Source organism: Nuphar pumila, chromosome 5 (genome assembly GCF_984573655.1).
Source record: "Nuphar pumila chromosome 5, dmNupPumi1.hap1.1, whole genome shotgun sequence".
Lineage (NCBI taxonomy): Eukaryota > Viridiplantae > Streptophyta > Magnoliopsida > Nymphaeales > Nymphaeaceae > Nuphar > Nuphar pumila.
The window spans coordinates 101,192,949-101,208,229 of NC_143253.1; the positions used below are offsets into that span (position 1 = coordinate 101,192,949).

Consider the following 15,281-nt stretch of genomic DNA (forward strand, 5'->3'; position numbering starts at 1 on the left):
CAAATCCCATGGGTGCCACCACTTGCGCAAGCCAAAGTGCGGTGACTCCATGGAGGCAAGGGGTAAGCCCACAGAGTTTTATGATGCCAGGACAGTGATCGTAGGTATGGCAGGCAGAGCCAGAGCGGCTAGGTCTCTGATCCTAGGAGCGGTTTCTCCGCGTAAATATCAAAAAAAAAAAAAACATACTGCATGAAAAATTCATGTGTTCTTCCCATATTGATGTAAAAGAAAATACTATTCCATTGGAGATAGGTTGAAGAAATCAATATAATTTGTGTAAATCACCATCGTCATTTGCTTGACAGCACTTACTGTTTACATGCATTTCATTCTTTTACACGTTTCAGATCAAACTGGACAGAGAGAGGATCTGCCCTCAAAAAGTTGGGTTAAGCACAGCTGCAAATCCAGATGATAATTCAATGCCAGAAAATCCATGAGACAAGTGACGAACAAAGAGGAGCATGTACATGTACTCAGAATCCTGCCAAGAACATGAAAATACATCAATTGAATCAAATTTGAGCAAGAAAATCATGTATGCTTAATCTCTTGTATCATAATTATCTACTTCATTTGCATCAGTTTTAACATAACAAATAGGAAATAGATTAATCAAACACATCAATGCCTAACAGCCATAGACAAACTTTTATTTGCACATCTCACTTTGGTTTTCTACTTGTCATTGAGCATACTAAATAATTTTGAGGAGAGGAGAAATGAGAGCAGCAATAGTCGTCACACTTTGATGATGATCAGATGTGGGAGGTTCCTCTATAGCTGATCAGGATTTTCAAATTACCAATACATTATAGAGCAAGTATATATATATATATATATATATATATATAATAATACACACACACACAGAGAAATGAGATTCCCTACAAAACCTACTAAATGATTCTGGACCCTTGATCATCTTATGATCAGACGATCTAGAAACATCCCTTTTAAACCCTTCTTTTACCCTAACCCAACCCCATTCATCTCTCTCTCTCTCACGACTCACACCTCTGGTGACAGTCGGCACCTCCGGCGATAGTGCAGCTGCCGTCCGACGAACCCACACCTCCGTCTAGCAAGCCCACATCTATTGAGCGACCCCTCCCCTGTCCCTCTCCCTCCATGTCTCTCGCTCACAGTGGCTACCAGCGACACCCTCCACCTTCAGAGACGACCCAAGAGTGGTGCTTGCCATCTCCGGAGTGGTCGCCGGCCAGTGGGAGGGGACAGCCAGAGGGATAGGGAGAGAGAGAGAGAGAAGGGTAGGGTGTTGGGCGTCACTGAAGGCCTGCATGGTCACTGGAGTTCATTGGGTATCGCTGGACGGTTGCCAGACATCGTCGGAGGCCACAACAGGCAAGAAGGAAGAGGGAGAGGCGTGTTAGGGTTTCAGAATAGGAAAAAGTTAAACATATAAGGGATTCACCAGGGCTGTCTGATCAAAACACGATAAAAAGCCAACAAACTGAGCTGATCAAAATGAGCTAATGACATAAAGAGAGAGACAGGTACCCGTACCTGTAGAGGCCTAGAGGATAGTCTTCTTCTTCGTGCCCTAGCATGCGAGAAAGAGGAGAGCGCAAATACAAATAAAAAGGGGAAAAAGGGACCCCCTTTTATAGTCATTGACATTAATCAACGACTTTAAAAAAAACTTTTGCCTGCCTAGGCGGCCCCTAGGAGGAAACGTAGGGCCCCACCACCCAAACCGTATCGCCCCGGCAGTGGGGCTGTGCCTAGGCCACCTAGGTGCCGCCTTTGACAACTAAGATTCCCACAAAATGCTAAACACATCTAACGGTTCAGATCTATCATAAAACACTTCAAACTGTGGGGCCTACGTGGGCAGAACGAGAAAAGAGGGCCTAATATCTTCAGCTCTCTCTCTCTCTCTCTCTCTAGAGAGAGAGAGAGAGAGAGAGAGATGCTAAACACACTAGATGAATCAGGGTTGATTAAGGGTTTATTGTTTAACTCAAGTATTCTGGTGGTTTTTGAATTTCCCTTATGATTTATTGTTAATCGGGTGTTTTTTCACAACCTGGGGAGTCCTCATTTTTTTTCCTGTTTTCCAAAAGATTTTGTTTCCATTTTGAGGTTTGGATATGCTTGACACCCTTTCCAAAAGATTTTGTTTTCCGTTTTTTTACACATGATGTGATTCAATCGTGGAGAATTTATATTTTATTTGACATGTTATTTCTTGAATACCAAAATCCTTAGAACATCTTGATGGTATTCTTTTCTTGTATAATTTATTTGGGTTTTTTTTTCGTGTTATCATTGTGACTTACATTTTGCCTGAAACGTTATAACTGCTGCATATATTGAACAATCACCGTTTAGGGTAAGTGCTTTTATCTTTTCTTGACTCATGTCAAGGGTTTGAAGCAGTGTTGTGAAAAGCGTTGAGGCGTAGCGAGGCACTCCACCAAAAACTGAGGCGACCAATTTTTTTTTAACTTAAAAAAAACTATAAAAAATACCTAAAAATACAAATAAATAAAAAAATGCTTTATTGATGAAGCAACAACCAATTAGAAATAGAAAATCTCAAATAAATACTAAACAATATGAGATTAACATATAAAAGTAACTAAGAAACTGAAAAAATTAATTATATAACTGAAAAATATGATTTCTTCTTCTTTTTTACTAAAAAATATAAGAATTATTAATTGAAAATATAACTTCTTCTTCTTCTTTGTTGTTCACGCCTCAAGTTGGCACCTTGAGGCACAGAGGGCCTCGCTTCAAGGCGAGGCGCGCCTTTTGTGCCTCAAGGCATGCTTTTAACAACACTGGTTTAAAGTTAGTATAAGTTAAAAATTATATATATATATATATATATATATATATATATATATATTATGTATATTTATTTATATAAATATATATTTTTCTCTTTCTTTACAGTAACTATGTTAGTTTAGTTAGGTTGTTTTTTATTTTTTCTTTGTTGGCTTTTGACTAGTCAACAAAAGGTTGACTAGTCAACTATTCTATGGTTCCTCTGTCTTTTGTAAGCCATTGTTTAAGAGGGGTGAAACCCCCTCTCTTATGTATGATTCTTGCATAAAGGTTATCAATAAAATTTTATTTATTTTAGCTCCTTGTTTTGCCCCTTGTGTGGGTTTCGTGAGTGAGCCCATTTGTGGCTTTTGGTGTGTTCACTTTAGCATTGTAGTGGATCTTGTTGGTAGCTTCCGTTTCTTTACATGGTATCAGAGCAAGGTTCGCTCTTGACTCTTGAGGATTGCGTATTGTCTCTTTTCCATGCTCGTAAGAAAAAGAAAAAATTTCTTGAGATTCAAGTGCTCGTGTATTCGTGGTGGTGTGCGCATACTACTACTCTTTGTTAGAATGTTAGAATTGTATTTGTATCGGATATGGATCCGATATTGGATCCATATCCGAGCGTATGCTTTCCCCATGCTTGGGCGGTGGCATACTTGTAATTCTGTATATTTTTTCATGTATTTTGTTCAGTAGTGTTAGATCCTATATATATCTTATTAAGAGAGGGTCACGATACTTTTAACGTGCCCTACTTTTCATTTGGCATCCTCCTCTTCTCCCCCTCTCCTCTCTTCTCTTTATTTTGTATTTTCAGATTGAAGGCTATTCTCCAAAGCTTGAAGGCGCACTATCTTGAAGCCCTATTCAGATTCTTTCATGGTATCAGAGCAACCCACGATCGACGCCTGTTTCTCCAGCCACGAGCGAGTCTTCTCCAGCCACGATCGACGAACTGCTGAGTTACGTCTGCCTTCTTCATCACGCCTGTCAACCAGGCCACGATCTGCTGAGTTTAATCTTCATTCTTCAGCCGAGTGCCTGATCCTTCAGCCGAGTACCTTTGGAAACACAAATATTATATCAGCATAATCATGTCCACCCTCTCTTCGAGTTTTCTCTCCCAACTCATCTCCCAAAAGTTAACCCATTCCAACTATTTGACGTGGAAACGTCAGATAGTCCCTTTCATTAAGAGCCATTGTTTATATGGTCATATTGATGGCTCTACTCCAGCCCCGCCTGAATTGATTTTGGGTGAAACAAAGGATGCTACTAGTTCGGTGACTGCTACAGATAATATCCCTAATCCAGCATATGCCGTATGGATGGCACATGATCAGGCTTTAGTTGCTTATATTACTTCTACCCTCTCTGAAGAAGTGCTTGCAGGTATAGATGATGATATCTCAGCTTTTCAACTATGGAATACGCTTGCAAATACATACTCTCAAGTTTCAGAAGCTAGATATCTTCAATTGAAGCGTCAATTTCAAAGCATAAATAGAGGCTCCAGATCTGTACTTGAGTATCTCTATGAGATTAAAAATGTAAGCGATCAACTTGTTGTTATTGGCCATCCTATTTCAGACAAGGATAAAGTTCAGCAGGCTCTTAGTGGTCTAGGGTCGGAGTTTGATATATTTTGCACTGCTCTGGAGGTTCTCCCTGTCTTACCCTCTTTTGAAGACTTAAAGGCAAAATTGATCCAGCATGAGGCTAGTAGAGTTCACAGGCATGATGCTTCCATTTCTACTTCGCCCAGTATTTTAGTTACTTCTACACATGGTGTGTCAGGACAGCGTGCACATACTTGGGCTCATACATCCGGACAAGGAAAGGGTATTCTTCCTACTCCTCAGGGCAGCACTCTTGTTAACATGCCAAAGCGTATCCCTACATGTTTCTATTGCAACAAGAGAGGACATGTTAAATCTGAATGTTGGCACAATCCTCAGAACAAAGCTAAGGGAGGTCGACGTGATCACAGGCCAACCCCCTCTATCATTTCTAGAGCGTCTTCCTCCTCATTCACGCCCGATGCACAACAACTCTTAATGACAGTTATTTCTAATCTGAATCTCAAGCAAAATGATGATGGTGTCTGGTATGTGGATTCTGTTGCTGCCGCCCATGTGACTGATGATGCAGGTAAACTCTCTAGTGCATCTCCATATTTAGCAAAAGGTTCTGTAGTTACAGGTGATGGCACTCACCACAAAATTACTCACATTGGTAATGCATATGTTTCTTTGCCGCATACTTCTCTTCCTTTACACAATGTTTTAGTCGTCCCTAATGTCAAGAAAAACATTATTTCAGTATCTAAACTCATTGATGACTCTTCCACATCAGTTGAATTCACTCCTTCCTCTGTTTTTGTCAAGGATCCTCTCACCAAGACGATATTCGCTGAAGGAATTCGTGAAGGCAACATGTACGTCCTCAAAGAAGCTCCTCCAGTGTCCAAGTCCAGTTCATCTGTTTCTTTTCCTATCAGTCCGAATGAAGTCAATTTGACTCAAATTGATATGCCGTCCATTTGGCATAATCGATTAGGCCATTGTAGTCATTCTTTTATTTCTAGCCTTGTTAATAATGGATTGTTGCACAAATCCAGTCTGAGACCTGTTAGTGAGTCAGGCATGTGCTCAAGCTGTCAACTTTGTAAGAGTCATGCCCTTCCTTTTAATTCCATCAATAAAAGAGCTTCTAAATTGTTTGAAACGATTTACTCTGATGTTTGGGGACCAGCTCCTGTCTCATCTCCTTCCGGCAGTAGATACTATGTCATTTTTGTTGATTCTTTTTCTCGCTATACATGGATACACTTCATAAAACACAAATCTGAAGTGTTCCGTTTGTTTAGCCAATTTCATGCCCTCATCCAAAATAAATTTTCATCCAACATAGTGCATTTTCAATGTGATGGTGGTGGTGAATATTTATCATCTGAATTTACTGAATACTTGCTGAATCATGGCATCACTAGACAGATATCTTGTCCACACACACCACAGCAAAATGGCATTGCAGAACGCAAGCACCGACACATTGTAGAGACTGCCTTAAGCATGCTCCATGACACTGATCTCCCTATGACTCTATGGACTGAGGCATTTCACACGGCCGTTTATGTTATAAATCGATTGCCTTTAGCTCTTCTCGCAGGGAAATCTCCTTTCTTTCTTTTGAATCATGAGCATCCTAAGTATGATGAGCTTCGGGTTTTTGGATGCATTTGCTATGTTCATGTTGATTCCAGCCTCCGGAACAAACTTCAGGCTCGGGCTATAATGTGTCAGTTTGTGGGCTATGCAGACCATTATCGAGGCTATAGGTGCTATAATCCCCTAACAGGCCGTATACATATTTCAAGACATGTTGTTTTTGATGAACTCAGATTGCAGTTTCACACTTCTTCCAAGGCTATTCATGATTCAACGTCCAGACTATATGATCCATGGTTATGTGCTAATATCTTAGGCGATGGGATTCAACCGACCACTTTTCCAGCCCCTCCTGACAGTACTCACATTGAAGCAGAAATATCTGATGCCCAGATGGATAGTACTCACATTGAAGCAGACATGTCTGATACTCAGATGGCTGATCCTCCTTTAGACAGATTTTTTGGCTTGGTTTATTCTCGTCGCACTCCTGCCTCTACTACTGATTCTGTTATTGTTCCTTCTCATCCACGAAGGTCCACTCGAGCGAGACATCCCGTGGATAGATGGATAAGCTATACCACTTTCACTTTGGATTTTCAGCTTTTTATGACCAGTTTGCATAAACAGACTGAACCAAAGTGTTATTCTCAGGCCTCTCAAAATTCCCGTTGGATTAAAGCCATGAATGAAGAAATGGAAGCCTTGAATGAATGTCAAACATGGGAAGTCGTTCCACGGCCAAGGGATAAGAATGTTGTTGGGTCTAAATGGGTTTATAAAATCAAATATAAACCAGATGGCAGTATTGATAGGTATAAAGCTCGTCTTGTGGCTAGAGGTTTCACTCAACAACATGGGGAAGATTATGATGAGACTTTCAGCCCTGTTGTTAAGATGAGTACCATTCGAGTTATTCTCTCTCTTGCTGTTACTTTTGGATGGTCATTACATCAACTTGATGTCAAAAATGCTTTTCTTCATGGTTTCCTCAAAGAGGACGTCTACATGGAACAGCCACCAGGATATGCTACTAATGATTCTAATCTATGGGTATGCAAGTTGCACAAGTCATTATATGGGTTAAAACAGGCTTCTCGTTCATGGTTTGAAAGGTTCTCCCTTCACATTCAAGAAGCTGGTTTTCAGAAGAGTGCTCTTGATCATTCTCTTTTTATCTATCACAAAGGAGGGATCACTACTTGGTTATTGATATATGTGGATGACATTGTTCTCACGGGAAATACTTCCTCTCATATCGTCCAAATCAAAGAAGTGTTAGAACAACACTTCAAAATGAAAGATCTCGGGGACCTCAGATATTTTTTGGGTGTTGAATTAGACAGGACTGAGGATTCCCTCACTCTTATACATATATACATATATATGTATATGTATATATAGTACTTATTCTATATATATAAAATATGTATTTTTCTCAATATTAGCCATAAGGGTAGTTTAGGTATTTTCTTTATTTTTACGCATATTCACATTTTGAATATGCATGTAATTTCATTTTTTTTCTTTTTTCTTTTCTTGTCTTTTCTTTTTTTTTTCTTTTTGACTGGTCACAATTGTGACCGTTGGAGGGGCTCCAACGTCTACTTGTTGGCCCCTCCAAGGCCTCTTGCATTGTATAACTCCCCTTTGTAATGTTTATGGCTTTGGGATTATAGCCCAAGCTCGTTTTAGTGAAGCTTATGACTTTTGGGTTCGCATTTGCGCATTTGTGAGTTTGTATTGTGCTCTTTGTGCAAGTGTTCTTCTTGTGCGTCTGTGCTCACATTTGTTTCCAAGAATATTATAATATTGTTCTTGGTATCTTGTTGGAGATACTTTTTCATGGTATCAGAGCCACGTTAGTGATAAAGGATCGTGGATTTATTTGTTTTTCGAGTGCCTCTAAAAGCGTGCCTTCGGATATTTGAAGATTGAAGTGGTGGAGCTTGCTTCTCAAATATTTTGGAAGATTCTTCTGCAAGTAAGACCTTAAAATCTTGTTTTGGTGCGTACTTCTCCCTCTCTCTTTACTCCTTAATGGGTGAAAAAGAGTCATTTTGCTCTCGGCTTTAAGCTAAATGGATCTAACTATCATGTTTGGGTCAGGAACATGGAGGCTCACATAAAGGGGAAGGGTCTATGGGGTTATGTGCAAAGGACAATCCCCGAACCGGAACAAAAAATTATCATTGTTAATGGGGGTGAAATCAAAATTCTCGATGGAGAAGAAAGAACCAAAGCTCTTGAAGAGTATTCAAAAAAGCATAAGGAATGGGAAATGAGGAATTTTAAAATCCTCTCTTAGATTTTTTCCTCCGTAGAAACAAGAATCAATGCAAACATCATCAAATTCAAGAAGGCCTCTCAAACTTGGGAATATCTTGAGAAGATGTACACGTCTAGAGATTTATCCCATAAATATTATCTTCAAAAGAGGGCGCTAACACTTCAACAAGAGGAAATGTCTATAAGAGAGTACTTTGCCGAGCTCTCTTCTATTTGAGACGAGGTTGCTATGCTCGAACCAAAATGGAGTGGAGAAGCAATAGAGCTTCGCCACAAACAATTGGAAGAACATAGGTTCTTCAATTTTTTGAATGGGCTTAGGCCTGAATTTGAACAAATCCGGTCTTCCCTTTTATCCGCTTTCACTTCCCTTTCTCTTGAAGATATAATTACTAAACTTAGTGGGGAAGAGACTCACATGAGAATTAGCAAGAACCATCCAAGTGTTCTTGCTACTCCTCACATTGAAGAAAATGAAGCTGCTAATACCGTATCAAGACCGGGGAGTAATTTAAAGACCTACAAGCCTCCTCACTTCAAGAATCAAAACTCAAGTGGTCAAGGAGTGAAGAAAGACTATAGCAAGCTTACATGTTATTTTTCTAAAGAACCGGGGCACATTAAACCTATATGCCCTAAATGGAAGAAAATTCTTGCTATGGACATGACATCTCAATCGGAGGAACGACCATCAACATCAAATGGGTCACTTTCTCTTCATCAAATTGTAAAAGCTTTGCAACCTTTCCTCAAGGGAGGAACTTTCGAAGCCGCTATGTCTACCTCTTCTCCTTCTGGTAAGATATCTTGGCTTTTAGATTCCGGCGCATCTTTCCATATGACCCCAAGTGTTTGTTCCCTTTCCGAATTTTCTAAAAATCCTCTTCCATCTTTTGTCTCAATGGCGGATGAAACACCTCTTGAAATTAAAGAAATATGAAATTTTGAAAAACAAGATTTTTTTATCCCCAAAATTTGTCTTGTACCTAAACTAAATTTAAATTTAGTTTCGGTCTCTCCACTCTCGGATCATGGTTGCGATGTAAAATTCACTTCTGATAAATGTTGGATTCAATATCGCCAGTCCGGGAGATTGATTGGGGAAGGCTCTAGGAGAGGCTACATTGACTTTCTTCAAGTCCCCAAGAATCAATTTTGTAATGTTTTTCAAAACAAAGATATGCATGTATAGCATAAGAGATTGGGACATCCCAACATTGTTAAAATCTCTTATTTGCCTTTTGTTAAACATCTTTGTAAAGGAAATTTTGTTTGTAATGATTGTATTCTTGGGAAAATGAAAAGTCTACCTTTTTCTCAAAGATCCATGTTTTCAACAAAACCCTTTGAAATTGTTCATTCCGATGTATGGGGTCTCACTCCTGTGATATCTAAAGGAGGATTCTCGTATTATGTTATTTTCGTGGATGATTACACTAGGTTTTGTTGGATATATTTTCTTAAACATAAACATGAAGTTTTTTCAACATTTAAAACTTTTCATATGATGATTTTAAATCAACTTAATGGAAGTTTAAAAATTCTTAGGTCTGACACTGGTGGTGAATATCTTTCAAATGAATTCAAGAGTTATCTTGAAAGTTATGGTATTCTCCATCAGAAATGTTGTCCAAAAACCCCACAACAAAATGGGTTAGCCGAACGGAAGCATAGGTATAATTTCGCAAAACATTCTAAAGAAACTCTGGGCTGAGGCCGCCCTTACCTCAGTATATCTCATAAAGAGACTTCCATCGAAAAAATTGAGTAAAATTTCTCCTTTTGAAAAGTTATATGAAAAAGAACCTGATTATAGCAGGTTAAGGGTGTTTGGATGTAAGTGCTTTGTCCTTACAGATAGAAATGATAAGCTTTCCCCAAAGGTCATCCCTTGTGCCTTTCTTGGGTATTCAGAAACTCATAAGGGTTTTCGGTGTTATGACATTAAAAATGACAAACTATATGTTTCCAGAAATGTGAGTTTTTTGGAAAATCTTAGTGGTTTTGAAAGTTCTGAATCACATAATGAAAATGTTGACTATTCTTTTTTATTTGAACTATCAGCCAAAGATGATGATTCTAGTGATGATGAGTCAAATCAGAATGACTCAAGTGATATTGATATTAAGGAAATCTCCTCACACCAACCTATCAATGAAGGACCATCTAGAGATCCTATCACCTATATTCATAGAGATAGAAGCACCTTTAGAAGTGCTCTTGAAAGATATGATGATAGTCAGATTGTTCCTCATGGAGAGGAAAATCTTCGTAGAACCGAAAGACACAGAAAAGCTCCATCTAGGTTCATATCGTATGACTCTTTTTCACCCAGATATAGAGTTTGTCTTAATGTTATTCATTCTTATGTAGAATATAAAAACTTTGCGGAAGCTAGTAAAAGTCCTGAATGGATAGTTGCGATGGAGAATAAACTTAGAGCTCTGAAAAAGGCTAAGACATGAGAATTTCAAGATCTTCCTAAGGGTAAGAAAACAATAGGGTATAAATGAGTTTTTAAGGTTAAAATTAAGAGCGATGGATCTCTTGAGAGATATAAAGCTCGATTAGTTGCCAAGGGTTATAGTCAAGAGTATAAGATTGACTATGAAGAAACTTTTGCACCTGTGGCCCAAATGGTCACTGTTTGATGTCTCATCACTGTTGCATCCATTAACAATTGGAACATCTATCAAATGGATGTTAAGAATGGCTTCCTGAATGGCGATTTAAATGAGGAAGTTTATATGGATGCTCCACCTGAAATGGAGACTCCCAAAGGGAAAGTGTTTTGTCTTAAGAAAGCACTCTATGGCCTAAAACAAGTCCCTAAGGCTTGGCATGATAGATTTAACTCTGTGATGTTGGAAAATGGTCTTTCTTCTTGCTTTACTAACACTGCTTTGTTTGTTAGAAAATCCAATGTCGGGATTGTGATTTTGTTGTTGTATGTGGATGATATGCTCATTACCGGAAGTGATTCTAATGGGGTTAAGATTATAAAGTCAATTTTAAAAGATAAATTTGAAATGTCTGACTTGGGTTTTCTAACTTATTTTTTGGGCATTGAAGTAGCTTACTCTCATAGAGGATACTTTTTATCTCAAACTAAGCTTGCTTCTGATATCATTGACAGGTCAGGCATTACAAATGAAAAGGTTTGTGAAACTCCTGCTATAGTGGGAGCTAAAATGAAAATTGATGATGGTGTTCCTCTTTCAGATCCTATCTCCTACCGACAGCTTGTAGGATCCTTGATGTATCTGAGTATTACCAGACTAGATATCTCTCATGCAGTGCATATTGCAAGCCAGTTTCAGCATGCACCAACATCAGTCCACATGAGTGTTGTCTTGCGAGTAGTAAGATACATTAAGGGTACTCTAAATAAGAGAGTTTTTCTATCCTCCTCTTCTGATTTAAAATTAATTGCTTATACTGACTCTGATTGGGGAAGCGACCCAAATAACCGTCACTCCACCACTGGTTTCTGTGTGTTCTTAGGAGACTCACTTATTTCGTGGAGGTGCAAGAAGCAACAAAAAGTATCGCTTTCCTCAACTGAAGCTGAATATCGTGTCATGGCAACTACTACAATGAAAATTGTATGGATCCATCATTTGCTAGAAGACATGGGGATCACAATAGAAGGGCCCACCAAGCTGTGCTGTGACAACAAAAGTGCAATCTACATTGCAAAAAATCACACCTTCCATGAGCGGACTAAACACATCGAGATGGACTGTCACTATGTTCGTGAGGTGTATCTCAAAGGAGTCGTTGACCTTCCATATGTCACGTCAGAATATCAGTTGGCTGATTTCTTCACCAAAGCATTTTATGCTCCGCGATTCAACTTTCTTCTTGGCAAACTCTCGATCATCCTGCCCTAAGTTTGAGGGGGGTGTTAAATTATGTATCTCAATCATGTAATACAATACATATTTTATATATATATAATAAGTACTATATATACATATACTATATATATGTATATGTATATATAGTACTTATTATATATATAAAATATGTATTTTTCTTAATATTAGTTGTAGGGGTAGTTTAGGTATTTCATTTATTTTTACGCATATTCACATTTCGAATATGCATGTAATTTCATTTTTTTTCTTTTTTCTTTTCTTTTTTTTCTTTTTTACTTTGACTTGCCTTGGGGGGCCCAACCACGTAGACGTTGGGCCCTTCCAACGGTCACAATTGTGACCGTTGGAGGGGCTCCAACGTCTACTTGTTGGCCCCTCCAAGGCCTCTTGCATTGTATAACTCCCCTTTGTAATGTTTATGGCTTCGGGATTATAGCCTAAGCTCGTTTTACTGAAGCTTATGACTTTTGGGTTCACATTTACGTATTTGTGAGTTTGTATTGTGCTCTTTGTGCACAAGTGTTTTTGTTGTGCGTGTGTGCGCACATTTGTTTTCAAGAATATTATAATATTGTTCTTGGTATCTTGTTGGAGATACTTTTACATTTATAATGTTGAAATCATACTCTCCCTCTAAGTCACACTCTTCTGGGTTTACATCCCAAAATTTGGATAATTTTTGTCTGCATTATTAAAAATTTTAAACAATTTGAAAATGTTAAATACAAGTATATTTAAATAAAAAAACTAAGAAATAGTGAAATAACTAAGAGAGCAAATTACTACCTATATTCATCATTGTTCGAGAAAGTAGTCAAATATTTGAATGAACATATACTAAATCCTCTCCATGCTTGCTGGTGAGTTTGTTTCTCTTCATGTTGTGTATTTGAGAATATGTGCTCCAATTTCTTTCACAATAGGATGAACTAGCAGGCTAAGATAGCAATCTCAATGAAGACGTTGTATAAGAGGTGTTTCTAATCCAAATGTTGACCACCATGTAATAGGATCTATATTATCCTCCTCTCTCGCGAGTAATGCATGTTCATATAATCTCGAAGATGTTTTCAAACTCTTGTATGACTTGATTTAGAATATGTAATTTTAGATAAAGTCTTGTCATACATATATTTCTATGCCTTGATAGCTTTGGGTCTAAATTTAGAGAGATATGACCAATACCACCTTCCAGCCACTTTTTTGCATAATATTTTGGATTAAGAGAATGTGTCATGAAATGCAAAGGAGTGTTGCTCTTATTTCATCTTCTAACTAAAACTGAATGAATATGACTAAAAATTTCTGAATCATCTAATGCAAAAAAAAATATCTTCATATTTGAAAACTACAACTTGTATTTTTTCAATTATAGTATCCCATATTTCATAAACTTTGTGAAGCATGAGCTCATCATTATCAACTTCTCTCAACATTTCCCAAATAGGTTGCGTAAATTGAAGAAAATATACGACTCTGCCCCAAAACTCATCATCAACAATGAATTTCTTAATTTCTTGAGCCTTGACATCATCAGCACGATAAAATGTTCAATTCTCATCAGTCACCATGCTAACCAAAGCGTTCTTCACTTCTTTAATCTTCTTCACCATCACAGTGATGGACACAAAACGTGTTTCAACGACCTTAAACAATTTCAAGTCAGAATGCCTATTAAATATAGCATTAGCATGATGATGGTTGATAACAAAATTTCTAATGCTTTTGATATTTTTTTCTGATTCCTCAATCCATGAACATAAAGCATACGCTAGTGAATTTTCTTTTTCTTTTTTTGAATTGCAGATGCTCTCGAGGGCCAGATTCAAGTTGTGTGCTACACATGGAGTCCAAAAAATATGAGGATACTCACTTTCCAAACTCAATGTTGCACTTTTACAAACTGAAGCATCGTCTATAATGATTTGTACTACTTTCTGATCACCCACTTCTTTTATTACTTCTATAAACAACCCTTTCAAATACTCAGTATTTTTATATTCCCCAATGCATCAACTACTTTCAAGAATACTGGGTCACTAAGTGAAAAAGCAATGAAATTGATTAGTAGATACCTTTGAATATCTGTTCACCCATCAGAAACAATGGAAACTCCATTTTGCTCCCATGAATATTTTTTAATCTCTAACAATCTCTCAACATTTGCCCTCTCTTCTGCAAGAAGTGTGGTTCGTAGTTTTTCTGAGCTTTGAAGTACATAAACACTTAAATTACAATTGGATAAAGAAGTAACTAAATCCTTCCAATAAGGATTTCTAACTGCATTAAATGAGAGTGAACTAGAATAAAAATATCTCCCTACTTTTTTATCAATCTCCTCCCTTTCATATGTATTTAATGTTGCTTGTATCGTTCCTCTACCTCCTACATCCACTTTTCTTTTTCTTTTTTTAGCATCTTCTTGGTGGCTTAAAAATGGCACACTAGTTGCACAAGAATCACTCATTGTCTTCCGCTTCTCATATTCTTCTTGTATTTTCTTTTATTGTTTTCATATTGCTTCATTAACTCTTCTGCATCCTGAAATACCATATCTTGGTATCTTCAACAAATGAGTCTTAACTCTTGTGTAAGACCCAACAAAATCTCTTTCACAGAGCTTGCATCGAAATCTCTTGTTTTCACCACCTCCTCCAGTTTTTGCAAGCTTATCTACATGTACCCATAGTGGCCCCCATCATCACTCTTACTACAACTATTAGCAACACTAGCAGTAGAACTCACATGTGAGGATGAGGATGATGCAAGTCCTTTCTCTTTATCCATCATTTTTGTCCTGAAAACACAAAAAAAATTATATTAAAATCAATTATACACAAAATCAAGATTTATAATATTCAGTGAAAGGTCAATAACATATACAATAAGTTCTAAAAACTATAGTAGTAATACATATAAATAAATACCGAAAGGTACGAGAAAAATATATAATAATAACATTAATCATTAATGCAAAGTGAACACTCCTAAGCATGGGATTATAAAAAATATATATAAGTGTAGAGTCTGCATTATGCAAAGTGCAAACATATTTTTTCACTTAACATGCATTAAATTAGGCAGCTTTAGTTTTATGTTTAAATGGGTTTCTAAAGAGATCCAATTAAAATTA

At 37.5% G+C, this 15,281-nt stretch overlaps 1 protein-coding gene across 1 annotated transcript in view; it reads right to left on the reverse strand.

Moving 5' to 3' along the window:
* Positions 1–219: 219 nt before the first annotated feature.
* LOC149837927 (uncharacterized) overlaps positions 220–15,281 on the reverse strand; it is a 45,191-nt gene continuing 30,129 nt past the window's right edge. Inside the window, exon 7 of the mRNA XM_090006272.1 lies at positions 220–487. The gene's annotated coding sequence lies outside the window, so the exon portion shown is untranslated. The remainder of the gene's footprint in view (positions 488–15,281) is intronic.